This window comes from Aegilops tauschii, chromosome 1 (assembly GCF_002575655.3).
Source record: "Aegilops tauschii subsp. strangulata cultivar AL8/78 chromosome 1, Aet v6.0, whole genome shotgun sequence".
In the NCBI taxonomy this organism is placed as follows: domain Eukaryota; kingdom Viridiplantae; phylum Streptophyta; class Magnoliopsida; order Poales; family Poaceae; genus Aegilops; species Aegilops tauschii.
The window spans coordinates 103,878,138-103,906,090 of NC_053035.3; positions in this window are offsets into that span (position 1 = coordinate 103,878,138).

Consider the following 27,953-nt stretch of genomic DNA (forward strand, 5'->3'; position numbering starts at 1 on the left):
ATTGGAGTGGGGGAGGGACTCCTCCTCCCTCCTTGTGTGGAACCCCCTCCTCTCCCTCCAACATATGTCTACTAGAGGCTTTTGCACCTTTTGAACACCCAAGTTTGTGGAGCCTCCTCTAGTTCTCTAGTTCTAGTGCTAGTTGGTCCTAGTAGATCAATTAGAGCTGGACCTAGATCCTCTAATCCTCATAATTAGAAGCCCGGTGTGGTTCTAATCTCCTCCCTCTAATTCCCCGACAACAATTAGCTTTGAACAAAGAAGCACCGTCAGATAGAGAAGACCGTGCGCTTGCAACTCATAGAGAGCTCGTGCTTTCAGTCTTCCGTTCGAGGGATTGTACGTGTGCGGTTCTAGGGATCGTTCATCTACGGTTCGAGGGACTCCAAGTACAATCTACACTGACTCATCTTCTTCTGCTGCAACTTGGTGTCAGTAACGATCTGATCCAAACCGTTCATCACCTCTTCATAGTGTTCCTAAGTGATCGTAGGGAGATTTTTTTTGTTTTCTGCTATGTTTCCCAATAGGAACCTTGATGGAACTCGATCTAGAGGGGCCCTAAAGTTTTTGTGGGAGAGGGGGAAGAAAGAGGAGATGTTATGGATACTTCTGGCGTGTTAGTGAGGGGATAACAGAGAGGGGCGAGCTGTGCATGCATGGCTACGCTCGGGTGGTCATGTGCGAGCTGGAGCAAGAAAGGGCCAAGGTAGGAGAAAAGGTGGGTGTGGGTTTGCCCCTCCTTGCTGATAGGAGAACCCCCACAGGGACAAGTCGCGGGTGATTGAAGGGGTAAGCGGGTATGTGGCTGCAAAAGGTAAAGAGAGGGGGTTGCGGGTTGGCGCGCGTGGGCTTCCTCTCTAGAAAATGTCATTTTTCCTATTCCAGAAAAGAAGAGAAAGATAAATGTAGGGGCAGTTTTGGAAGGGATAAAAATGAGATAAAGTTATTTCTGTGGAAGCTTAATGATGTCGTTAATTTAAAAAGTAGTTTGATTATTTTTAGGAATGTTTAAATTCAAACAAGTTTGAATAATTTCAAATTATTTGAATTAGAAACCCAATTCAACTGAACTCGAAATTGGCTCAAATTTTAGGAGGTGCCCTACATACTAAATGTAATTTAAGAGGGAAAATGGAACATTTAATTTGTAGCTCAAATTTCCAAAAGCTCTTTAAGAAAGAAGTTGAAACTGTGTTGGAGATTTTGAAAAGTTGTCAAGTGACTTACCAAAAGTGAACAAAAATTCAAGTTGATGTGAAAATAATTCAAAACCAGCTCAGCAAAATATCAAATAAATATTTAAAATAGGTCCTTAGGTAGGGTTTTTTGGTCGGAGTTGTTACAATCCACCATGGAGGTGATGAGATTCTTCAGTTTATCACACCCATGCCTGCCCAATCTGTTTAATTTGAACTATCAGATGAAGAGTAGTTTTGTCCTGCTGCAGTACTTCATGTTCATGCTCTGCCATTCCTTCTCGTGATGTGAGATACTTTTTGTAATGACGTGTTGATGTACCAAATATTTGTTGTATGTCAAAACTAATTATGCACTGTAAAGACAAGATGTCCGTTTAAAGAGGTGCCATCGAACATCATGTTGTTATGTTGTACGCCTACACTAATTAAGTATTGTTAAGTAGTTTTTTATTTTATACGCTTTTGTCATGAGATTTTGGTATACAGTGGGAAGCACCATTTTATGGTGTGTTAAGGATGTTAGATGTTTCTTAGAGAAATGACAGTGATACACAAAAGTTAAATACTGAAGCAGTATATAAATGTTAGACCACGGGATTGACATAATCAACGTGAGCATGTACAAAAAGGAATAACTGGATTTCAATTTGAGGAACTCAAGTCATAAAGAAAATAAATGTGACTTGAATATGTCTAAAGCTTTGACATGGCAAGCAAAATCCAAGAACACACATTTAAACCCATTATCCTTTTTTTGAAGAAATCCCTTGAGCTAACCCCTCTATCATTTCATGCTTACAATTAACCATCACAAAAAATGGAAATGAAATGTGACGGCCGAAAGCATCGCTTAAAATCAGGCCACAATGTCTCAAAGTTGGCTAGGGGCTGCCCCGGGAGGAAATCAACAAGTGACAATTCCCGTCATGGAAAAAAAATCTTTGCCGACGTTTTTTTCCTGTCACTAAGATTTTCATCACTGATAATTGCACATTTTTGTAGTGAATAGATAAGGGAGAGCCATATGACAAGGGAAAGAAGAGTTGATGTTTATCGAGGCAGAGGTCTATCATATACCAAAGTGGAGGGGAGGACACTAGATGCATGAAGCGTGCCCGAGGAGACGAGGCGGGGATGGTGAGGAGAAAATTAATTATTTCACCTTCTCGGGGATAATTAGGAGCACCTAAAGTTGGAAATAAACATGTAATGTGTTGAAGGGTGAGACAAACTAGAAGCCACGGATATCAACCTCCAAGTAACCTGGCATATGTTCTTTTAGTGGCGTGAACGATAGCCATGAAAATGAGCTGATGCTCAATCCTTAATTTGGCATGACATTAACAACACGACATTACTCGCTCTTTTTCGGTTGATAAGACCCAGAAGTATTCTAAGACTGTCAATTTGGCCAGTGCAACACAAGTTATATGCCACGGAAAGTATACCATTGAATTTGAATTCGAAATAAGCTTTCTAATGATATATTTTTTGTATTTTATAACTCGTATTTCATTTGTCAAATTAACGATCTAGGAATATGAGCATGCCTTATAAATGAAAAGGAACAAGGAAATAATCATTTGGCATGAATGGTGAGCTATCTCAAAAACAGTAACACGGAAAATAAAGGAGAAACATGCCAACTCTCCAAATTCACCATGTAAAAACTGTAATTGTCAACAAAAAAATGTAAAAACTGTAGGCCAGAAATAGAGGAGGTCGCAAGACGTCACCCCTGGTAAACGCCTGGCCCACAGCAAACTGGTGAGGCCCACCATCGCTCCCCCCATAAAGACCGCAAGGAAATCGAGAGGGGGCGTGACAGGATGAATGGTATAAGTATATATGCCAGGATACTATCGGAGGCCCTTCTTCGACTTTACACCCTAGCAGGCCAAGTAAAAAAGGCAATGGTGCCGCCGTGGACCCACGATGTCGAGGACGCGATGGCGAACGCGGAGGAGGAGGACGTCGAGGAGCCCCTCGACTGCGGCATTTGCTTCCTCCCACTCAACGCGCCACCGACCTTCATGGTATGTACACGCATGCAATATTTACCCAATCCAATCTAATCAACCGGAAGCAATCTACGCCGTGCTGATTTTGATTTGCTTTGCAGTGCGAAGCTGGGCACCTGATCTGCTCGCCCTGCCGCGACATGCTCGGGGTGGCGGCGGGGACGTGCCATGTCTGCAGCGCCAAGGCCACCCGCCTCGGCTCTCGCCGGAGCCTCGGCCACGACGTCTGGCCGGCCTACTACGAGCCCCGCGACCGCAGCGGCGCACTCCGCGGGCCGTGCCGCTGCCCAGGCGACGCATGCGGCTTCATCGACAGCATGGCGGCGCTCCTCTGCCACTTCTCCGCGCTCACGACTGGCCGGTCCACGCCGGGGTGACCTCCGGGGACAGCCTGGGTTCTCCATTCATCAAGTGAGCTAATGTCAAATAACCTCTTCTCACCGGCAAGCTTGAAATCATAGTTGAGCTCTTTAATAGCCCAATATGCCTTATGTTCTAGTTCGAGAGGTAAGTGACATGCTTTTCCATAAACCATTTAATACGGAGACATACCCATAGGATTTTTATATGCAGTTCTGTAGGCCCATAATGCATCATCAAGTTTCTTGGACCAATTCTTTCTAGATCTATTAACAGTCTTTTGCAAAATTAATTTGAGTTCTCTATTACTCAATTCTACTTGACCACTAGACTGTGGGTGGTAAGGAGATGCAATTCTATGATTAACATCATACTTAGTAAGCATTTTACGGAAAGCACCATGAATAAAATGTGAACCACCATCAGTCATTAAATATCTAGGGACTCCAAACCTCGCAAAAATAACTTCTTTAAGCATTTTAATAGAAGTGTTATGATCAGCACTACTAGTTGGAATAGCTTCTACCCACTTAGTAACGTAATCAACAGCAACTAAAATATGTGTGTATCCATTAGAGGCAGGAAAAGGTCCCATATAATCAAAGCCCCAAACATCAAATGGTTCAATAACAAGTGAATAATTCATAGGAATTTCTTGACGTCTACTAATGTTACCAATACTTTGGCATTCATCACCAGATAAGACAAACTTACGGCCATCCTTGAAGAGAGTAGGCCAATAAAAACCAGATTGCAATACCTTATGTGCAGTTCTATCTCCAGCGTGGTGCCCTCCATAAGCCTCGGAGTGACACTTGCGTAGGATCTGTTCCTGTTCATGCTCAGGTACACAACGTCTAATAACACCATCCACTCCTTCTTTATAAAGATGTGGGTCATCCCAAAAGTAATGGCACAAATCATAGAAAAACTTTTTCTTTTGCTGGTATGTGAAACTAGGCGGTATAAATTTAGCAACAATATAATTAGCATAATCAGCATACCATGGAGTAGTACGAGAGGCATTTATGACATTTAATTGCTCATCAGGAAAGCTATCATCAATAGGTAGTGGGTCATCAAGAACATTTTCTAACCTAGACAAGTTGTTTGCAACGGGGTTCTCAGCTCCCTTTCTACCAACAATATGCAAATCAAATTCTTGTAGCAAGAGAACCCATCTAATAAGTCTAGGTTTAGCATCTTTCTTTTCCATAAGATATTTAATAGCAGCATGATCCGTGGGAATAGTTACTTTAGAATCAACAATATAAGGTCTGAACTTATCACAAGCAAATACAACTGCTAAGAATTCTTTTTCAGTAGTAGCATAATTTCTTTGAGCATTGTCTAGGGTTTTACTAGCATAATGAATAACATTTAATTTCTTATCAACTCTTTTCCCTAGAACAGCTACTACAGCATAATCACTAGCATCACACATAATTTCAAAGGGTAAATTCCAATCAGGTGGCTGAACAATAGGTGCAGAGATCAATGTTTTCTTAAGTATTTCAAATGCTTCTACACAATAATCATCAAAGACAAATGATATATCTTTTTGTAATAAATTAGTCAGAGGCCGAGAAATTTTTGAGAAGTCCTTAATGAACCTCCTATAAAATCTGGCGTGACCAAGGAAACTTCTTATACCTTTGATGTCCTTGGGACATGGCATCTTTTCAATGGCATCAACCTTGGCTTTATCAACTTCAATACCTCTTTCAGAAACTTTATGCCCCAAGACAATACCTTCATTAATCATAAAGTGGCACTTTTCCCAATTCAAGACAAGGTTAGTTTCTTCACATCTCTGCAAAACTCGATCAAGGTTGCTCAAGCAATCATGAAAAGAAGATCCATAGACGGGAAAATCGTCCATGAAAACCTCACAAATCTTTTCACAAAAGTCAGAGAATATAGCCATCATGCATCTTTGAAAGGTAGCAGGTGCATTACATAAACCAGAAGGCGTACGTCTATAAGCAAAAGTACCAAAAGGGCAAGTAAAAGTAGTCTTCGATTGATCATTGGCTGACACAGGTATTTGAGAGAAACCAGAATAACCATCTAGAAAGCAAAAATGTGTATGTTTGGATAATCTTTCTAGCATTTGATCGATAAAAGGTAGGGGGTAATGATCCTTTTTAGTAGCCTTATTTAATTTGCGGAAATCAATTACCATCCTATAACCTGTAATAATTCTTTGCGGAATCAATTCATCTTTATCATTAGGAACGACGGTAATACCTCCCTTCTTAGGGACACAATGGACAGGACTTACCCACTGACTATCAGCAACGGGATAAATTATACCTGCCTCAAGGAGCTTTAGTATTTCTTTTCTTACCACTTCTTTCATCTTAGGATTCAGCCTTCGTTGATGATCATGAACCAGTTTGGCATCTTCTTCCAAATGTATTTTATGTTGACATAGTGTGGGACTAATGCCCTTAAGATCATAAAGCGTATATCCAATAGCAGCTCGGTGCTTCTTCAGAGTTTTCAATAATCTCTCTTCTTCATGATCTGAAAGGTTAGCACTAATAATAACAGGATATATCTTTTTCTCATCAAGATAAGCATATTTAAGAGTATCAGGCAACAGTTTAAGCTCAAACACAAGATCACCCTTGGGTGGAGGAGGATCCCCTAGGATTTCAACAGGCAAATTGTGTTTCAGGATGGGTTCCTGTTTAAAGAATACTTCATCTATTTCCGTTCTTTCATTCATAAACATATCATTTTCATGGTCTAGCAAATATTGTTCTAAAGGATCACTAGGAGGCACGGCAATAGAAGCAAGATCAATTATTTCATCCTTACTAGGCAATTCCTCTTCACGGTGTTGTCTACTAAATTTAGAGAAATTAAATTCTTGAGACATATCACCCAAACCAATAGTAACAACATCCTTTTCGCAGTCTATCCTAGCATTAACAGTGTTCAAGAAGGGTCTACCAAATATAATGGGACAAAAGCTATCTTGTGGGGAACCAAGAACAAGAAAATCGGCAGGATATTTAGTTTTCCCACACAGGACTTCAACATCTCTAACAATTCCCATTGGTGGTATAGTATCTCTATTGGCAATTTTAATTGTGACATCAATATCTTCTAACTCAGTAGGTGCAATATCGTGCTTAATTTCATTGTATAAGGCAATAGGTATTGCACTAGCACTAGCACCCATATCACATAAGCCATGATAACAATGATCTCCTATTTTAACAGAAATAACAGGCATGCCTACCACAGGTCTATGTTTATCTTTAGCACAAGGTTTGGCAATTCTAGCAGTTTCACCGCAGAAATAAATAACATGCCCATCAATATTATCAGCGAAGAGATCTTTAACAATAGCAATATTAGGTTCAACTTTAACTTGCTCAGGAGGTGTATAAGTTCTAATATTGCTTTTACGAACCACAGTTGAAGCTTTAGCATGATCCTTTATCCTAACAGGGAAAGGTGGTTTCTCAACATAAGAAGTAGGAACAATAGGATCATTATAAGTGATAGTCTTTTCTTCAACTTTAATAGGTGCAGCTACTTTTACTTCTATGGGAGGATGATATTTAAACCACTTCTCCTTGGGGAGATCAACATAAGTAGCAAAAGATTCACAGAATGAAGCTACTATCTCAGAGTCAAGTCCATATTTAGTGCTAAATTTACGGAAAACATCGGTATCCATAAAAGATTTAACACAATCAAACTTAGGTGTCATACCTGACTCCTTACCTTCGTCGAGATCCCAATCTTCACAGTTGCGTTTAATTCTATCCAATAATTTCCATTTGAATTCAATAGTCTTCATCATAAAAGAGCCAGCACAAGAAGTATCGAGCATGGATTGATTATTACGAGAAAGTCGAGCATAAAAATTGTGAAGAATTATTTCTCTTGAGAGCTCATGATTGGGGCATGAATATAACATTGATTTAAGCCTCCCCCAAACTTCAGCGATGCTTTCTCCTTCGCGAGGCCAAAAATTATATATATAATTGCGATCACGATGAACAAGATGCATAGGATAAAACTTCTCATGAAATTCCAATTCCAATCGTTTGTAGTTCCATGACCCCGTATCATCACATAGCCCATACCATGTCGATGCATCTCCCTCCAAAGATAAAGGGAAGACCTTCTTCTTAACAACATCATCGGGTATACCTGCAAGCTTAAATAATCCACAAACTTCATCCACATAGATTAGGTGCTCACCAGGATGCTTTGTTCCATGTCCTGCAAAAGGATTAGCTAGCAGTTTTTCTAACATACCCGAAGGAACTTCAAAGGGAAAAATTTCATTTTCAGTAGGTTCAGTAGGTTGAGGAGCAACTCTTTGCTCTACTGGTGGGGGTGAAGATACCCCAAACAAGCCCCTCAGAGGATTACTTTCCATAGTAACAAGTGACAGTAAATTTCAGCACACTATATAAATTTTTCCTTACCAAATTCCACCTACCAAAGGCGCTTCACTCCCCGGCAATGGCGCCAGAAAAGAGTCTTGATGACCCACAAGTACAGGGGATCTATCGTAGTCCTTTCGATAAGTAAGAGTGTCGAACCCAACGAGGAGTAGAAGGAAATGATAAGCGGTTTTCACCAAGGTATTCTCTGCAAGTACTAAAATAAGTGGTAACAGATAGTTTTGTGATAGGATAATTTGTAACGAGCGATAAGTAACAAAAGTAAATAAAGTGCAGCAAGGTGGCCCAATCCTTTTTGTTGCAAAGGACAAGCCTGGACAAACTCTTATATAGAGAAAAGCGCTCCCGAGGACACATGGGAATTATCGACAAGCTAGTTTTCATCACGTTCATATGATTCGCGTTCGGTACTTTGATAATTTTATATGTGGGTGGACCGGTGCTTGGGTGCTGTTCTTACTTGAACTAGCATCCCACTTATGATTAACCTCTATTGCAAGCATCCGCAACTACAACAAAAGTATTAAGGTAAACCTAACCATAGCCTGAAACATATGGATCCAAATCAGCCCCTTACGAAGCAACGCATAAACTAGGGTTTAAGCTTCTGTCACTCTAGCAACCCATCATCTACTTATTACTTCCCAATGCCTTCCTCTAGGCCCAAATAATGGTGAAGTGTTATGTAGTCGACGTTCACATAACACCACTAGAGGCTAGACAACATACATCTCATCAAAATATCGAACGAATACCAAATTCACATGACTACTAATAGCAAGACTTCTCCCATGTCCTCAGGAACAAACGTAACTACTCACAAAGCATATTCATGTTCATAATCAGAGGGGTATTAATATGCATATAGGATCTGAACATATGATCTTCCACCAAATAAACCAACTAGCATCAACTACAAGGAGTAATCAACACTACTAGCAACCTACTAGTACCAATCCCGGACTTGGAGACAAGAATTGGATACAAGAGATGAACTAGGGTTTTGAGAGGAGATGGTGTTGGTGAAGATGTTGATGGAGATTGCCCTCTCCCGATGAGAGGAGCATTGGTGATGACGATGGCGATGATTTCCCCCTCCCGGAGGGAAGTGTCCCCGGCAGAACAGCTCTGCCGGAGCCCTAGATTGGTTCCGCCAAGGTTCCGCCTCGTGGCGGCGGAGTCTCGTCCCGAAAGGTTGCTTATGATCTTTCCCTTGACGAAAGACTTCATATAGAAGAAGATGGCCACCGGAGAGCCAACAGGGGGCGCGCCCTGGGGGGTAGGGCGCACCCCCCACCCTAGTGGCCAGGTGGGGCCCCCTCTAACGTACTTCTTCCACTCAATATTTTTTATTATTTCCAAAAATAACTTTCGTGGAGTTTCAGGACTTTTGGAGTTGTGCAGAATAGGTCTCTAATATTTGCTCCTTTTCGAGCCTAGAATTCCAGCAGCCGGCATTCTCCCTCCTTATGTAAACCTTGTAAAACAAGAGAGAATAGGCATAAGTATTGTGACATAACGTGTAATAACAGCCCATAATGCAATAAATATCGATATAAAAGCATGATGCAAAATGGACGTATCAACTCCCCCAAGCTTAGACCTCGCTTGTCCTTAAGCGGAAGCCGATAACAATAAATATCTCCACGTGTTAGAGGTAGAGGTGTCGATAAAATAAAATACGGACAAGAAGGCATCATGATTATTCTCATAACAGCAACATATATGGATATTGTCATATGATTTCTTATGCCCAAGTAATAATCTATTCACAATGCCAAGTATGAATCAAAAACTTTATTGAGAACCAACAAACTATAATCTCAGTCATTGAAGCAATTGCAATTTATCATAACATCAGAAAGAGTCTATGTCAGAGCTTTCTAGCAAGTCCACATACTCAACTATCATTTAGTCTTTCATAATTGCTAACACTCACACAATACTTGTGGTTACGCAGTTTTAATCGGACACAGAGAAAGATAGGGGCTTATAGTTTCGCCTCACAACCTTTTACCTCAAGTGTAATGTCAACAATAATAATTCATGCTAACCCATATCCAATTAGATATATGTATTAGGAACTTTCCAACACCCTGTGCTTGCCAAAGGATAAAATGTAAAAAGGAAAGGTGAAGATCACCATGACTCTTGCATAAGGTAGAAGATAATAATAAAAGATAGGCCCTTCGCAGAGGGAAGCAGAGGTTGCCATGCGCTTTCAGGGTTGGATGCACAAAATCTTAATGCGAAAGAATGTCACTTTATATTGCCCTTTGTGATATGAACCTTTATTATGCAGTCCGTCGCTTTTATTTCTTCCACATCACAAGATCGTATAAAGCTTATTTCTTCCACACCAATCAATCATACATATTTAGAGAGCAATTTTTATTGCTTGCACCGATGACAACTTACTTGAAGGATCTTACTCAATCCATAGGTAGATATGGTGGACTCTCATGGCAAAACTGGTTTAAGGGTTTTTGGAAGCACAAGTAGTACCTCTACTTGGTGCTAAGAATTTGGCTAGCATGAGGGGGAAAGGCAAGCTCAACATGTTGGATGATCCATGACAATATACTTTATCTCAGATATAAGAAAACATAACCCATTACGTTGTCTTCCTTGTCCAACATCAACTCTTTAGCATGTCATTTTAATGAGTGCTCCCAATCATAAAAGATGTCCAAGATAGTATATTTATATGTGAAACCTCTCTATCTTTATTACTTCCTATTAATTGCAACAATGGCCAAAGCTATGCTTGTCAACTCTCAACAATTTTTAATCGTCATACTCTTTCTATGTGAAGTCATTACTCTCGATAAGATCAATATGATCTCTTTGTTTCTTTTTATTCTTTTCTCTTTTATTTTATTCACTCAAGATCATAGCAAGATAAACAAGCCCTTGACTCAATACTAATCTTTATTATATAGCTCACGGACTCGATTACATAGAGGGATCATAAAGCAAAACTCAAAACTAGATCATGCCATAAACTTTATTCTACTAGATCAAGATACTACTAATAGGATCAAACTAAGAAAAACGGTAAAGATAGGAGTGTGATGGTGATACGATACCGGGGCATCTCTCCCAAGCTTGGCAGTTGCCAAGGGGAGTGCCCATACCCAAGTGATTATGTCTCCTTCTTCGGGGATGGTGTAATATTCTTGGCGATGATGCCTCTCAGGATACGATTCTCCTCCTCGAGCTTATTGACTTGCTGCTTGAGGTCCATTATTTCCTTACGAAGCTTTCCTGTAACAGCTAAAGCTCCTTGCACCCAAGGGTGTTGCATAGCTGCGGGAGAACAAGCGACACTCTTCTTCATATTTTCCTAAGAAAGAAATCTAACATTGGAAGGGATAACCGAGTTTGGAATGGCTGAGCTCTGTAGTTCTCCCATCATGAACCCAGCTTGGAAGTGAGAAGTGACTTCTTGATCCTCCATGGCATCTATCCTCATCAAATCGGCCTCCATCTCTTCCTCCGTTGCTGGCCCAAAGTGGTCAGCGTCACTGTTTGTCCTTGGTTCCGATGCCGGATGAGACACCCGGCTCTCCCCGACTGACTCTTGAGAAGACATCTTGCCCTAATCTGCAGCAGCAACAGCTCAAAACAAGAACAGAGAATATTTGCGTGATACAGGAGTCAAAACCTTCGGGAGATTATATAATGAATTTTTACCGACCAAAATACGTATCGTGCAAGAAAACAGAGTCCGGAGAGCACACGAGGTGCCCACGAGGTGGGGGGCGTGCCCAGTAGGGTAGGGCGCGCCTTCCACCCTCGTGGAGCCCTCGTGTCCTTCTCGGACTGTTTTTTATTTTTCTATTTTTCTAAATATTCCAAAATGGAGAAATATTGCCATAAAAACTGTTTTGGAGTCGGTTTACTTACCGTACCACATACCTATTCCTTGTCGGAGTCTGAAACATTCCGGAAAGTGTCCCTTATGTATTCCTCCGGGGTTACGGTTTCAATAATATTGGTTTCAACATTTATAGGATTACCTGAGATATAATGTTTGATTCTTTGACCGTTCACCACCTTCGGATTTGTGCCTTCGAAGTTGTTGATTTTTATGGCACCGGAACGATAGACCTCCTGGATAACGTAAGGGCCTTCCCATTTAGAGAGAAGTTTTCCTGCAAAAAATCTTAAACGAGAGTTGTATAGCAATACATAATCACCTACATTAAACTCACGCTTTTGCATCCTTTTGTCATGCCATCTTTTAACTCTTTCTTTAAATACCTTGGCATTCTCATAAGCTTGGGTTCTCCATTCATCAAGTGAGCTAATGTCAAATAACCTCTTCTCACCGGCAAGCTTGAAATCATAGTTGAGCTCTTTAATAGCCCAATATGCCTTATGTTTGTCAGGACCGGATTTTCGGGCAATTAATTCTCCAGAAAATGGCCCTTGTGCTCACCAGCCCCAGGATTACTGTTAGCTGATGAGGCACCAACTTGATACAAGAAAATCCAAGCAAGTACAAAATATGTAGTACAAGACCCTTGTGGCCTATGAGTACAACACTTGGTTTCTAATGGTTTGATGGCGGAAGCGGTTTTGCGGTTCATCTGCGTCTATGGGACTCCATTTCCCACAAGAATAGCTGACCAGGATAACTCCTATCTTCGCGAGGCTGCTGACAACACTGCGTAGGTTCCGGGGCCGTCGTCGTAACACTCTTCTCCGTGCAAGAAATCTGGCCAAGACAATAGCCAGGGACAAGCCAGTGAGTACGTTTGAATGTACTCGCAAACATCAGGAACACGGGTATAATATATCAAACATGCTCCGAATTATTCTATGATCACAACGTCTGTCACGAAATATACGAAATCCATGATGCACGCATGCGGGTAAAAATATGGATATGCAGTATAGAAATAGAATGCAGTGATCGAGTGTCTGAAATGACTCCTCGAAAAGGGTGCAAATAAATTAACAATGCCGCAGTCGGGCGTCTGAGCGACACCACATAAAGGGCTTATATATAAAAGAAATGACAAGCATGCCACAGTCGGGCGTCTATGCGACACCACATAAAGGGCTTATATGTAAAATAAATAACAAGCATGCCACAGTCGGGCGTCTGAGCGACACCACATAAAGGGCTTATATATAAAAGAAATAACAAGCATGCCACAGTCGGGTGTCTGAGCGACACCGCATAAAGGGCTTATAATAGAATAGTTGTAATGGGTATCCAGGAGGTAGAACCATCCCAGGGATACTCAATAATACAAATAAAGTAAATGGTTAGTCCACAATAATAATGATCATAATCCACATATGTCACAGTCCATAATCAAGGTTCTGGTTTAGCCGTTTTTCCTCCGAAGACCGACACTAAGACCGACACTTGACCTATCCCAGACTGTAGTCCTTAACCATGGACACAGCTATTCGAATAGATGTATAATCTCTGCAGAGGGTGTACTCTTTACCCACGGGTAACGGATTTCTTTAGTCCATCGGGACTAATTCCGTCTACGGTCTTTTGATTGAAAACACGCATGACCTGCACACACCAGCTTAACTTACCGGTGTCTGGAATCACCCACAACACCTGTCAAGCCAAACTCTAAGTGGGGAGGCTACAACCTCGACGTAGCATGGGATCAAAATTTCTATACGCGCGCTCTAAGGGGTGGCCCCCCTCTCGGTCCCAACCGGAAACACCCATGCCCCCGGACCGGATGACAGGCTTTAATCCATGGCCATGGGACCCTCATCACGGCCTCTCTGTACGGTGTGTGCTAGACAGGGGTTGACAACTTACTAAACCGTACCCTACCTAAGGCAGGGACAAGTGGTAGTACCAGGCAAGTATGGGGGTTACTGGACAAGACTCGATCTAAGGCCGACTCAGGAGGTTCAAGTGTTCCCTGCATGATTAGCATAACAAAAGTATCTCCATTAACATATAGACTTATCACTCGTCAAGCCTCACCATGCCATACCATACATACTCGTCCCGACGAGGTACTAGGGACAAGCCCGTGTCTACCCAAGACCACGACTTTCCCGGCTTCCTTCCGGTATGCAAGGGAAGCTTATGAGGATGAATACCATCACCAACATAACCATTTATCACAGCAAAGAAAACTCCACTATGTACTCATGCATATGATTTTTATCGTCACATAAAAATAGCGTATGCTCCAAGTCAAGGTGATGTTGTAGCCGCATCACAACATCCAAAATATTAAGCCAGGGTTCAGGATGCTTGCCTTCAAGTGTATGCATGTGGGGGTGCACTTTTGAAGGTTGCCTTTTCTCCAAAAATCCTATTTTGAGAAATATTCAAATAACACACATTTCAAAAACAGTACAAAAAGTTGTCCCAAATATTTTTGAAATAAACCTTAAAATAAACTAGATGAAATTTGAGAGATGTAGGAAAAAGAATCAACTCATTTGGAGTTTTATTTAAAAAGTTATAGCTAGTCAAAGATCAGTCAAAGTTCTGTTTTATTAAAATCAGAAAAAGGAAAACGCCCCGGGGAAGAATACGCTTTCGAAGCAGAGAAGACGTACTCGGGACTCTGCGCTTTCACTTAAACAGAGAGAACGACCGCGCGGGTCACTGACAGTGTGTCCAGGGGGGGCACTGGTCAGGTTTGACCGTTCTTCCTCTCCCTCCCTTCTCTCTGCCCGAACGGTGCGGGGCTCCGGCGATCGCCGTCGGCGAACGGCAGCTCCCCACGGGGTCCCGAGGGCAGGGATGGATCCGCCAGACCGAGGCGGTCCTCCTGGTGGGTGCTAGGCGGGTGGGGACGGAGAAAGTCACCGGCGGCGAGCTCCGCGGCGGACGGAGGTTCGGGAGCAGAGTGGGTTTTGGGCTCCGGTGGTCCTTGGTCGAGGCCGAGGCGCTAGGCAGCTCCGCACGACTATGGGGAGACTCTTGGTGGCGTTGGATTGGCGGGGGAAGCTCCGGTTGCGACGAATGGCACTGGATTGCGGCGGCGACCGAGCTAGCCAGAGACGAGGAAGAAAGGACTTTCCCCGACGATTGCTGGCTGCGGGAGCACTACGGGGGTGGACTGGGGTTGCCTGAGTGCTCGGAGGAGCACGGGGCCTCCTTTTATAGCACGACGGGGCTGGCTCCGCGGCGGTGGATAAGATCGACGACAGGTCGCCGTTGCTGTAGCTGCAGGGCGTCGTGGCGGCGACGAACGCGTGCCGACGAGCATGAGGATAAGCACGGGCTGTTCCCTGGGGCAGCTGGCGTGCGCGGGTGGCTTGGGCGGCGCCATCCACGGCAGAGCCCGCTGCCGACGCCGGCGTGCCGCCAAGGGAGCTCTGGCGGCGGCGCTGTAGGGCGCCAGTGCGGCTTGGAGGTTTGCTGCGAGGGGGCGAGTGTATGGCGCGGCTCTGCAGGCGAGTTGGGGCCAGGGACGGGACGCGTCGAGGGTGGCAGTGCGGCGCGGCGACTCAGTGCGCGCGCGTGCAAAACGTGCGCTCTGGGCGCGCCCAGAGCACGCACGCCAGGTGCTCGACGAAATGCCAGTGCGCTCTAGAGAGCTTGGGTGAGGCTGGTAGCTAACAGGCCAGGGTTAGGGACAGCTAGGAAGCTAGTGGACATGCTGGATAGGTCAGGGGCTCAAGCCCACAATGCAAACCAGAAGACATGCCAAATCTGTTCCTGCACATAGGGTGTTCGACAGAATGCCATGGGCATCTAGGCAATTCTTGGGGTGGCCAAACTCTCCAGATCCTAGTCTCTTTAGGGGCTAAGGAAAGTGGTAAGGTTAGCTTGGCAAAAACAGAAAGTTGATAGTGCAAGATTTGGAGAAAACCAGTTTTGGGCAGAAACTAAAGGCTATCATTGCATGCACTAAAAATACTCCAATGGGTCCAATCTCCTGGACTTAAGGGTTGGAAAGAAGAACTATAAGTAGGAAAAAGCTCAAGGGCACTAGAGCAAAATAAAATGGGGTTGCAGTACAAATCACCAAACTGGACCAGAATGAAGTTGAGGTTGATTCACTCAAATTTTTCAAAGAACATCACTGGGTTTTTGCATGAAGTTGCATTATATGCATCTCCTGACATCCCCAAACACTTGGAAGAATTTTTAGAAGGATATTTAAATAGGTTGTAGTGCAAAGTACCTACTGGACCAGATTTGAAAAATTGATGTAGAGCTCAAAATCTCCAATGACCACAAGATATTTTTGCATAAAAGTGATGTGGAAACCTCACATGACATCCCCAAATTTTGGTAAAAAATTTAAAAGCATTTATCAAATGGTTGCAGTGCAAAAAGGGGCTCCAAATTTATGAAAGATCATTTTAAAAGAATAAAGCTCATGAAAAATAATTATGCAAATAAATCCACTGATAAAGAATTGTTTTTATAAAGAGGGCATACAAGTCCAAAAATATTTTTGGAAAGTTTCCACTTGAGGTAAAAACCCACAATATTAAAGAGAAGAGGGGTTCTGAAATCAAAGGAGAGATCCAGAAAAATAAAAATTTAATTTCCTGGCAAAATTTTAATTAATAAAACAAGGTCAAATTTTTGGGGTGTTACAACACTACCCCCCTTAAGAAAAATCTCGTCCTCGAGATTTGCTAAGGGTTGATTTAAGAAAAATATATACACCCATAAGTTGAAAACAAGGGTTTGCGCATAGCACGAATTTAAGGTACAAACATAAGCTGCAACACACAAATAAACATAGCCATGACGTTTATAATAAAGATGGCAAAAGGACAGGGTCCGGAGAAAACGTCTTTTGGTAATGGGGCGCACAAGCAGACATCCCTTGTTAATGGCGATACAGGATCACACAATTACAGGGTGTAGAAATAACAAGGCTCGTTACTATTTGAGCGACTTAGTCTACTCCGTTAATATCTAAGCGGGCTTGCCTAGTGGACGTTGAATCTTCCCCACGGGTTTCACCGTCGGGATTAGCCGGATGAGGTTGGGGGGCTGCAGGGTCGGGGTAGCGATGATGACCATCGCGGGGGGTGTTGGTCACCACTCCGTTGGAGTGTGTTCCCAAAAGGCGACGAAGCACTTCTGGGGACATCAAAGTATTTTGGCCGATGGCTTGGGCAGACCGCAAGGACTCGATCGGGTGTCCGAACAGCACGACTGGGTTGTCGGCGTTGGGTCCCACTTCTCCTCTCGCCGGGGCTCAGCGAAACAGTTCTCCCCGAACTGCGATCAGATCAAGGGTGATTTGATCGAACAATTCCTCTAGTGCACTTACATAGCGCACCAGATGCAATAGTGCAGGATCCGTCTCGTGATCTCTGTTGGCAACCTGGGGCGGCCTCCCGTACCCGTTACGACTGGGGTAGTAGTAGAACGAGCGACAGTTAACTCTGGGCGACAAGTGCCGGAGTTGAACTATAGCTTCTCGAGCTGCCAGATGGATGGCTTGCGGCTCAAAGGGAGTGGTCCTTCCAGTGAACCTGTAGGGGCGTTCTGGCGATAGACCCCTACCATAAATGTGTACAGTGGCCCAGAACTGATGGCTCTCACCGTTCATGAGCTCTTGGTACACAACATACTCTGGGGGCTCCTCTAATGCATAGGCACGGCGGGTGAGGTTCGCAAGCACGGTCACAAAACCTCCAAGGTTGCTTGCTGTGGTCTCATTGTGAACAATGGGGCCAGGCATCGAGACTTGGTTTGGGAAAGAGGCTGTGCTGTGCTGGGTTGAGGCTAGCGCGCCCTTTTTATAGAAAAAGGGGCGGAGTCTTCCTTCGCACGCTTGCGAATGAGACAAATTAGGTGTCGGTCACTAGCGCGTGATCGACAGGCTAAGCTGATAGGTTGGGCACCGACTGCCAAAAGCGTCGGGGTCACTGTGTGGCTATCTTACGCGAGAGGCTTGGCTGGGGTTTGGTTAAGGTCTGGTGGGTTGGTTAACCTAGGTCAATTGACCTGGCTAGGATAGGATTAGCCAATGGTCAGCCTGGCTCTAATACCAAGTCTGTCAGGACTGGATTTTCGGGAAATTAATTCTCCAGAAAATGGCCCTTGTGCTCACCAGCCCCAGGATTACTGTTAGCTGATGAGGCACCAACTTGATACAAGAAAATCCAAGCAAGTACAAAATATGTAGTACAAGACCATTGTGGCCTATGAGTACAACACTTGGTTTCTAATGGTTTGATGGCGGAAGCGGTTTTGCGGTTCATCTGCGTCTATGGGACTCCATTTCCCACAAGAACAGCTGACCAGGATAACTCCTATCTTCGCGAGGCTGCTGACAACACTGCGTAGGTTCCGGGGCCGTCGTCGTAACACTCTTCTCCGTGCAAGAAATCTGGCCAAGACAATAGCCAGGGACAAGCCAGTGAGTACGTTTGAATGTACTCGCAAACATCAAGAACACGGGTATAATATATCAAACATGCTCCGAATTATTCTATGATCACAACGTCTGTCACGAGATATACAAAATCCATGATGCACGCATGCGGGTAAAAATATGGATATGCAGTATAGAAATAGAATGCAGTGATCAAGTGTCTGAAATGACTCCTCGAAAAGGGTGCAAATAAATTAACAATGCCGCAGTCGGGCGTCTGAGCGACACCACATAAAGGGCTTATATATAAAAGAAATGACAAGCATGCCACAGTCGGGCGTCTATGCGACACCACATAAAGGGCTTATATAGAAAATAAATAACAAGCATGCCACAGTCGGGCGTCTGAGCGACACCACATAAAGGGCTTATATATAAAAGAAATAACAAGCATGCCACAGTCGGGCGTCTGAGCGACACCGCATAAAGGGCTTATAATAGAATAGTTGTAATGGGTATCCAGGAGGTAGAACCATCCCAGGGATACTCAATAATACAAATAAAGTAAATGGTTAGTCCACAATAATAATGATCATAATCCACATATGTCACAGTCCATAATCAAGGTTCTGGTTTAGCCGTTTTTCCTCCGAAGACCGACACTAAGACCGACACTTGACCTATCCCAGACTGTAGTCCTTAACCATGGACACGGCTATTCGAATAGATGTATAATCTCTGCAGAGGGTGTACTCTTTACCCACGGGTAACGGATTTCTTTAGTCCATCGGGACTAATTCCGTCTACGGTCTTTTGATTGAAAACACGCATGACCTGCACACACCAGCTTAACTTACCGGTGTCTGGAATCACCCACAACACCTGTCAAGCCAAACTCTAAGTGGGGAGGCTACAACCTCGACATAGCATGGGATCAAAATTTCTATACGCGCGCTCTAAGGGGTGGCCCCCCTCTCGGTCCCAACCGGAAACACCCATGCCCCCGGACCGGATGACAGGCTTTAATCCATGGCCATGGGACCCTCATCACGGCCTCTCTGTACGGTGTGTGCTAGACAGGGGTTGACAACTTACTAAACCGTACCCTACCTAAGGCAGGGACAAGTGGTAGTACCAGGCAAGTATGGGGGTTACTGGACAAGACTCGATCTAAGGCCGACTCAGGAGGTTCAAGTGTTCCCTGCATGATTAGCATAACAAAAGTATCTCCATTAACAGGTAGACTTATCACTCGTCAAGCCTCACCATGCCATACCGTACATACTCGTCCCGACGAGGTACTAGGGACAAGCCCGTGTCTACCCAAGACCACGACTTTCCCGGCTTCCTTCCGGTATGCAAGGGAAGCTTATGAGGATGAATACCATCACCAACATAACCATTTATCACAGCAAAGAAAACTCCACTATGTACTCATGCATATGATTTTTATCGTCACATAAAAATAGCGTATGCTCCAAGTCAAGGTGATGTTGTAGCCGCATCACAACATCCAAAATATTAAGCCAGGGTTCAGGATGCTTGCCTTCAAGTGTATGCATGTGGGGGTGCACTTTTGAAGGTTGCCTTTTCTCCAAAAATCCTATTTTGAGAAATATTCAAATAACACACATTTCAAAAACAGTACAAAAAGTTGTCCCAAATATTTTTGAAATAAATCTTAAAATAAACTAGATGAAATTTGAGAGATGTAGGGAAAAGAATCAACTCATTTGGAGTTTTATTTAAAAAGTTATAGCTAGTCAAAGATCAGTCAAAGTTCTGTTTTATTAAAATCAGAAAAAGGAAAACGCTCCGGGGAAGAATACGCTTTCGAAGCAGAGAAGACGTACTCGGGACTCTGCGCTTTCACTTAAACAGAGAGAACGGCCGCGCGGGTCACTGACAGTGGGTCCAGGGGGCCCACCGGTCAGGTTTGACCGTTCTTCCTCTCCCTCCCTTCTCTCTGCCCGAACGGTGCGGGGCTCCGGCGATCGCCGTCGGCGAACGGCAGCTCCCCACGGGGTCCCGAGGGCAGGGATGGATCCGCCAGACCGAGGCGGTCCTCCCGGTGGGTGCTAGGCGGGTGGGGACGGAGAAAGTCACCGGCGGCGAGCTCCGCGGCAGACGGAGGTTCGGGAGCAGAGTGGGTTTTGGGCTCCGGTGGTCCTTGGTCGAGGCCGAGGCGCTAGGCAGCTCTGCACGACTATGGGGAGACTCTTGGTGGCGTTGGATTGGCAGGGGAAGCTCCGGTTGCGACGAATGGCACTGGATTGCGGCGGCGACCGAGCTGGCCGGAGACGAGGAAGAAAGGACTTTCCCCGACGATTGCTGGCTGCGGGAGCACTACGGGGGTGGACTGGCATTGCCTGAGTGCTTGGAGGAGCACGGGGCCTCCTTTTATAGCACGACGGGGCTGGCTCCGCGGCGGTGGATAAGATCGACGACGGGTCGCCGTTGCTGTTGCTGCAGGGCGTCATGGCAGCGCCGAATGCGTGCCGACGAGCATGAGGATAAGCACGGGCTGTTCCCTGGGGCAGCGGGCGTGCGCGGGTGGCTTGGGCGGCGCCGTCCACGGCAGAGCCCGCTGCCGACGCCGGCGTGCCGCCAAGGGAGCTCTGGCGGTGGCGCTGTAGGGCGCCAGTGCGGCTTGGAGGTTTGCTGCGAGGGGGCGAGTGTATGGCGCGGCTCTGCAGGCGTGTTGGGGCCAGGGACGGGACGCGTCGAGGGTGGCAGTGCGGCGCGGCGACTCAGTGCGCGCGCATGCAAAACGTGCGCTCTGGGCGCGCCCAGAGCACGCACGCCAGGTGCTCGACGAAATGCCAGCGCGCTCTAGAGAGCTTGGGTGAGGCTGGTAGCTAACAGGCCAGGGTTAGGGACAGCTAGGAGGCTAGTGGACATGCTGGATAGGTCAGGGGCTCAAGCCCACAATGCAAACCAGAAGACATGCCAAATATGTTCCTGCACACAGGGTGTTCGACAGAATGCCATGGGCATCTAGGCAATTCTTGGGGTGGCCAAACTCTCCAGATCCTAGTCTCTTTAGGGGCTAAGGAAAGTGGTAAGGTTAGCTTGGCAAAAACAGAAAGTTGATAGTGCAAGATTTGGAGAAAACCAGTTTTGGGCAGAAACTAAAGGCTATCATTGCATGCACTAAAAATACTCCAATGGGTCCAATCTCCTGGACTTAAGGGTTTGGAAAGAAGAACTATAAGTAGGAAAAAGCTCAAGGGCACTAGAGCAAAATAAAATGGGGTTGCAGTACAAATCACCAAACTGGACCAGAATGAAGTTGAGGTTGATTCACTCAAATTTTTCAAAGGACATCACTGGGTTTTTGCATGAATTTGCATTATATGCATCTCCTGACATCCCCAAACACTTGGAAGAATTTTTAGAAGGATATTTAAATAGGTTGCAGTGCAGAGTACCTACTGGACCAGATTTGAAAAATTGATGTAGAGCTCAAAATCTCCAATGACCACAAGATATTTTTGCATAAAAGTGATGTGGAAACCTCACATGACATCCCCAAATTTTGGTGAAAATTTTAAAAGCATTTATCAAATGGTTGCAGTGCAAAAAGGGGCTCCAAATTTATGAAAGATCATTTTAAAAGAATAAAGCTCATGAAAAATAATTATGCAAATAAATCCACTGATAAAGAATTGTTTTTATAAAGAGGGCATACAAGTCCAAAAATATTTTTGGAAAGTTTCCACTTGAGGTAAAAACCCACAATATTAAAGAGAAGAGGGGTTCTGAAATCAAAGGAGAGATCCAGAAAAATAAAAATTTAATTTCCTGGCAAAATTTTAATTAATAAAACAAGGTCAAATTTTTGGGGTGTTACAATGTTCTAGTTCGAGAGGTAAGTGACATGCTTTTCCATAAACCATTTAATACGGAGACATACCCATAGGATTTTTATATGTAGTTCTGTAGGCCCATAATGCATCATCAAGTTTCTTGGACCAATTCTTTCTAGATCTATTAACAGTCTTTTGCAAAATTAATTTGAGTTCTCTATTACTCAATTCTACTTGACCACTAGACTGTGGGTGGTAAGGAGATGCAATTCTATGATTAACATCATACTTAGCAAGCATTTTACGGAAAGCACCATGAATAAAATGTGAACCACCATCAGTCATTAAATATCTAGGAACTCCAAACCTCGCAAAAATAACTTCTTTAAGCATTTTAATAGAAGTGTTATGATCAGCACTACTAGTTGGAATAGCTTCTACCCACTTAGTAACGTAATCAACAGCAACTAAAATATGTGTGTATCCATTAGAGGCAGGAAAAGGTCCCATATAATCAAAGCCCCAAACATCAAATGGTTCAATAACAAGTGAATAATTCATAGGCATTTCTTGACGTCTACTAATGTTACCAATTCTTTGGCATTCATCACAAGATAAGACAAACTTACGGGCATCCTTGAAGAGAGTAGGCCAATAAAAACCTGATTGCAATACCTTATGTGCAGTTCTATCTCTAGCGTGGTGCCCTCCATAAGCCTCGGAATGACACTTGTGTAGGATCTGTTCCTGTTCATGCTCAGGTATACAATGTCTAATAACACCATCCACTCCTTTATAAAGATGTGGGTCATCCCAAAAGTAATGTCTCAAATCATAGAAAAACTTTTTCTTTTGCTGGTATGTGAAACTAGGTGGTGTAAATTTAGCAACAATATAATTAGCATAATCAGCATACCATGGAGTAGTACGAGAGGCATTTATGACATTTAATTGCTCATCAGGAAAGCTATCATCAATAGGTAGTGGGTCATCAAGAACATTTTCTAACCTAGACAAGTTGTCTGCAACTGGGTTCTCAGCTCCCTTTCTATCAACAATATGCAAATCAAATTCTTGTAGCAAGAGAACCCATCTAATAAGTCTAGGTTTAGCATCTTCCTTTTCCATAAGATATTTAATAGCAGCATGATCCGTGTGAATAGTTACTTTAGAATCAACAATATAAGGTCTGAACTTATCACAAGCAAATACAACTGCTAAGAATTCTTTTTCAGTAGTAGCATAATTTCTTTGATCATTGTCTAGGGTTTTACTAGCATAATGAATAACATTTAATTTCTTATCAACTCTTTGCCCTAGAACAGCACCTACAGCATAATCACTAGCATCACACATAATTTCAAAGGGTAAATTCCAATCAGGTGGCTGAACAATAGGTGCAGAGATCAATATTTTCTTAAGTATTTAAAATGCTTCTACACAATCATCGTCAAAGACAAATGGTATATCTTTTTGTAATAAATTAGTCAGAGGTCGAGAAATTTTTGAGAAGTCCTTAATGAACCTCCTATAAAATCTGGCGTGACCAAGGAAACTTCTTATACCTTTGATGTCCTTGGGACATGGCATCTTTTCAATGGTATCAACCTTGGCTTTATCAACTTCAATACCTCTTTCAGAAACTTTATGCCCCAAGATAATACCTTCATTAACCATAAAGTGGCACTTTTCCCAATTCAAGACAAGGTTAGTTTCTTCACATCTCTGCAAAACTCGATCAAGGTTGCTCAAGCAATCATGAAAAGAAGATCCATAGACGGGAAAATCATCCATGAAAACCTCACAAATCTTTTCACAAAAGTCAGAGAATATAGCCATCATGCATCTTTGAAAGGTAGCAGGTGCATTACATAAACCAAAAGGCATACGTCTATAAGCAAAAGTACCAAAAGGGCAAGTAAAAGTAGTCTTTGATTGATCATTGGCTGACACAGGTATTTGAGAGAAACCGGAATAACCATCTAGAAAGCAATCTTTCTAGCATTTGATCGATAAAAGGTAGGGGTAATGATCCTTTTTAGTAGCCCTATTTAATTTGCGGAAACCAATTACCATCCTATAACCTGTAATAATTCTTTGCGGAATCAATTCATCTTTATCATTAGGAACGACGGTAATACCTCCCTTCTTAGGGACACAATGGACAGGACTTACCCACTGACTATCAGCAACGGGATAAATTATACCTGCCTCAAGGAGCTTTAGTATTTGTTTTCTTACCACTTCTTGCATCTTAGGATTCAGCCTTCGTTGATGATCACGAACCGGTTTGGCATCTTCTTCCAAATTTATTTTATGTTGACATAGAGTGGGACTAATGCCCTTAAGATCATCAAGAGTATATCCAATAGCAGCTCGGTGCTTCTTCAGAGTTTTCAATAATCTCTCTTCTTCATGCTCTGAAAGGTTAGCACTAATAATAACAGGATATATCTTTTTCTCATCAAGATAAGCATATTTAAGAGTATCAGGCAACGGTTTAAGCTCAAACACGGGATCACCCTTGGGTGGAGGAGGATCCCCTAGGATTTCAACAGGCAAATTGTGTTTCGGGATGGGTTCCTGTTTAAAGAATACTTCATCTATTTCCCTTCTTTCATTCATAAACATATCATTTTCATGGTCTAGCAAATAGTGTTCTAAAGGTTCACTAGGAGGCACGGCAATAGAAGCAAGACCAATTATTTCATCCTTACTAGGCAATTCCTCTTCACGGTGTTGTCTAGTAAATTTAGAGAAATTAAATTCTTGAGACATATCACCCAAACCAATAGTAACAACATCCTTTTCGCAGTCTATCCTAGCATTAACAGTGTTCAAGAAGGGTCTACCAAATATAATGGGACAAAAGCTATCTTGTGGGGAACCAAGAACACAAAAATCGGCAGGATATTTAGTTTTCCCACACAAGACTTCGACATCTCTAACAATTCCCATTGGTGATATAGTATCTCTATTGGCAATCTTAATTGTGACATCAATATCTTCTAACTCGGTAGGTGCAATATCGTGCTTAATTTCATTGTATAAGGCAATAGGTATTGCACTAGCACTAGCACCCATATCACATAAGCCATGATAACAATGATCTCCTATTTTAACAGAAATAACAGGCATGCCTACCACAGGTCTATGTTTATCTTTAGCACAAGGTTTGGCAATTCTAGCAGTTTCACCGCAGAAATAAATAACATGCCCATCAATATTATCAGCCAAGAGATCTTTAACAATAGCAATATTAGGTTCAACTTTAACTTGCTCAGGAGGTGTATAAGTTCTAATATTGCTTTTACGAACCACAGTTGAAGCTTTAGCATGATCCTTTATCCTAACAGGGAAAGGTGGTTTCTCAACATAAGAAGTAGGAACAATAGGATCATTATAAGTGATAGTCTTTTCTTCAACTTTAATAGGTGCAGCTACTTTTACTTCTATGGGAGGATGATATTTAAACCACTTCTCCTTGGGGAGATCAACATAAGTAGCAAAAGATTCACAGAATGAAGCTACTATCTCAGAGTCAAGTCCATATTTAGTGCTAAATTTACGGAAAACATCGGTATCCATAAAAGATTTAACACAATCAAACTTAGGTGTCATACCTGACTCCTTACCTTCGTCGAGATCCCAATCTTTAGAGTTTCATTTAATTCTATCCAATAAATTTCATTTGAATTCAATAGTCTTCATCATAAAAGAGCCAGCACAAGAGCATGGATTGATTATTACGAGAAAGTCGAGCATAAAAACTGTGAAGAATTATTTCTCTTGAGAGCTCATGATTGGAGCATGAATATAACATTGATTTAAGCCTCCCCCATGCTTCAGTAATGCTTTCTCCTTCACGAGGCCAAAAATTATATATATAATTGCGATCACGATGAACAAGAGGCATAGGATAAAACTTCTGATGAAATTCCCATTTCAATCGTTTGTAGTTCCATGACCCCGTATCATCACATAGCCCATACCATGTCGATGCATCTCCCTCCAAAGATAAAGGGAAGACCTTCTTCTTAACAACATCATAGTTTTGTGACAGATAGTTTTGTGATAGGATAATTTGTAACGAGCGACAAGTAACAAAAGTAAATAAAGTGCAGCAAGGTGGCCCAATCATTTTTGTAGCAAAGGACAAGCCTGGACAAACTCTTATATAGAGAAAAGCGCTCCCGAGGACACATGGGAATTATCGTCAAGCTAGTTTTCATCACGTTCATATGATTCGCGTTCGGTACTTTGATAATTTTATATGTGGGTGGACCGGTGCTTGGGTGCTGTTCTTACTTGAAAAAGCATCTCACTTATGATTAACCTCTATTGCAAGCATCCGCAACTACAACAAAAGTATTAAGGTAAACCTAACCATAGCCTGAAACATATGGATCCAAATTAGCCCCTTACGAAGCAACGCATAAACTAGGGTTTAAGCTTCTGTCACTCTAGCAACCCATCATCTACTTATTACTTCCCAATGCCTTCCTCTAGGCCCAAATAATGGTGAAGTGTTATGTAGTCGACGTTCACATAACACCACTAGAGGCTAGACAACATACATCTCATCAAAATATCGAACGAATACCAAATTCACATGACTACTAATAGCAAGACTTCTCCCATGTCCTCAGGAACAAACGTAACTACTCACAAATCATATTCATGTTCATAATCAGAGGGGTATTAATATGCATATAGGATCTGAACATATGATCTTCCACCAAATAAACCAACTAGCATCAACTACAAGGAGTAATCAACACTACTAGCAACCTACTAGTACCAATCCCGGACTTGGAGACAAGAATTGGATACAAGAGATGAACTAGGGTTTTGAGAGGAGATGGTGTTGGTGAAGATGTTGATGGAGATTGCCCTCTCCCGATGAGAGGAGCATTGGTGATGACGATGGCGATGATTTCCCCCTCCCGGAGGGAAGTGTCCCCGGCAGAACAGCTCCGCCGGAGCCCTAGATTGGTTCCGCCAAGGTTCCGCCTCGTGGCGGCGGAGTCTCGTCCCGAAAGGTTGCTTATGATTTTTCCCTTGACGAAAGACTTCATATAGTATAAGATGGCCACCGGAGAGCCAACAGGGGGCCCACGAGGCAGGGGCGCGCCCTGGGGGGTAGGGCGCGCCCCCCACCCTCGTGGCCAGGTGGGGCCCCCTCTGACGTACTTCTTCCGCTCAATATTTTTTATTATTTCCAAAAATAACTTTCGTAGAGTTTCAGGACTTTTGGAGTTGTGCAGAATAGGTCTCTAATAGTTGCTCCTTTTCCAGCCCAGAATTCCAGCTGCCGGCATTCTCCCTCCTTATGTAAACCTTGTAAAACAAGAGAGAATAGGCATAAGTATTGTGACATAACGTGTAATAACAGCCCATAATGCAATAAATATTGATATAAAAGCATGATGCAAAATGGACGTATCATGTCACAGCGTGGGATCGAGGCAAACCCGGACAAGATCAAGGCCATCGAGCAAATTGAGGCGCCCAAGCGGATCAAGGATGTGCGTCGGCTCACTGGCTGCGTTGCCGCCATGAGCAGATTCATCTCCAAGTCTGCCGAGCACGCTCTTCCCTTTTTCAAAATCTTGAAAAAGGCAGGACCAATGAAATGGACCCCAGAGGCCGAAGCAGCGCTCTAGGATTTGAAGAAATACCTCTCCTCTACACTGATACTAGTTGCACCTAAGCCCCAAGAGCCATTGCTGTTGTTCCTAGCGGCAATTAATCAAGTGGTCAGCACCGCGATGGTGGCACAGAGGGAGGTCGATGAAGATACCCCAAACAAGCCCCTCAGAGGATT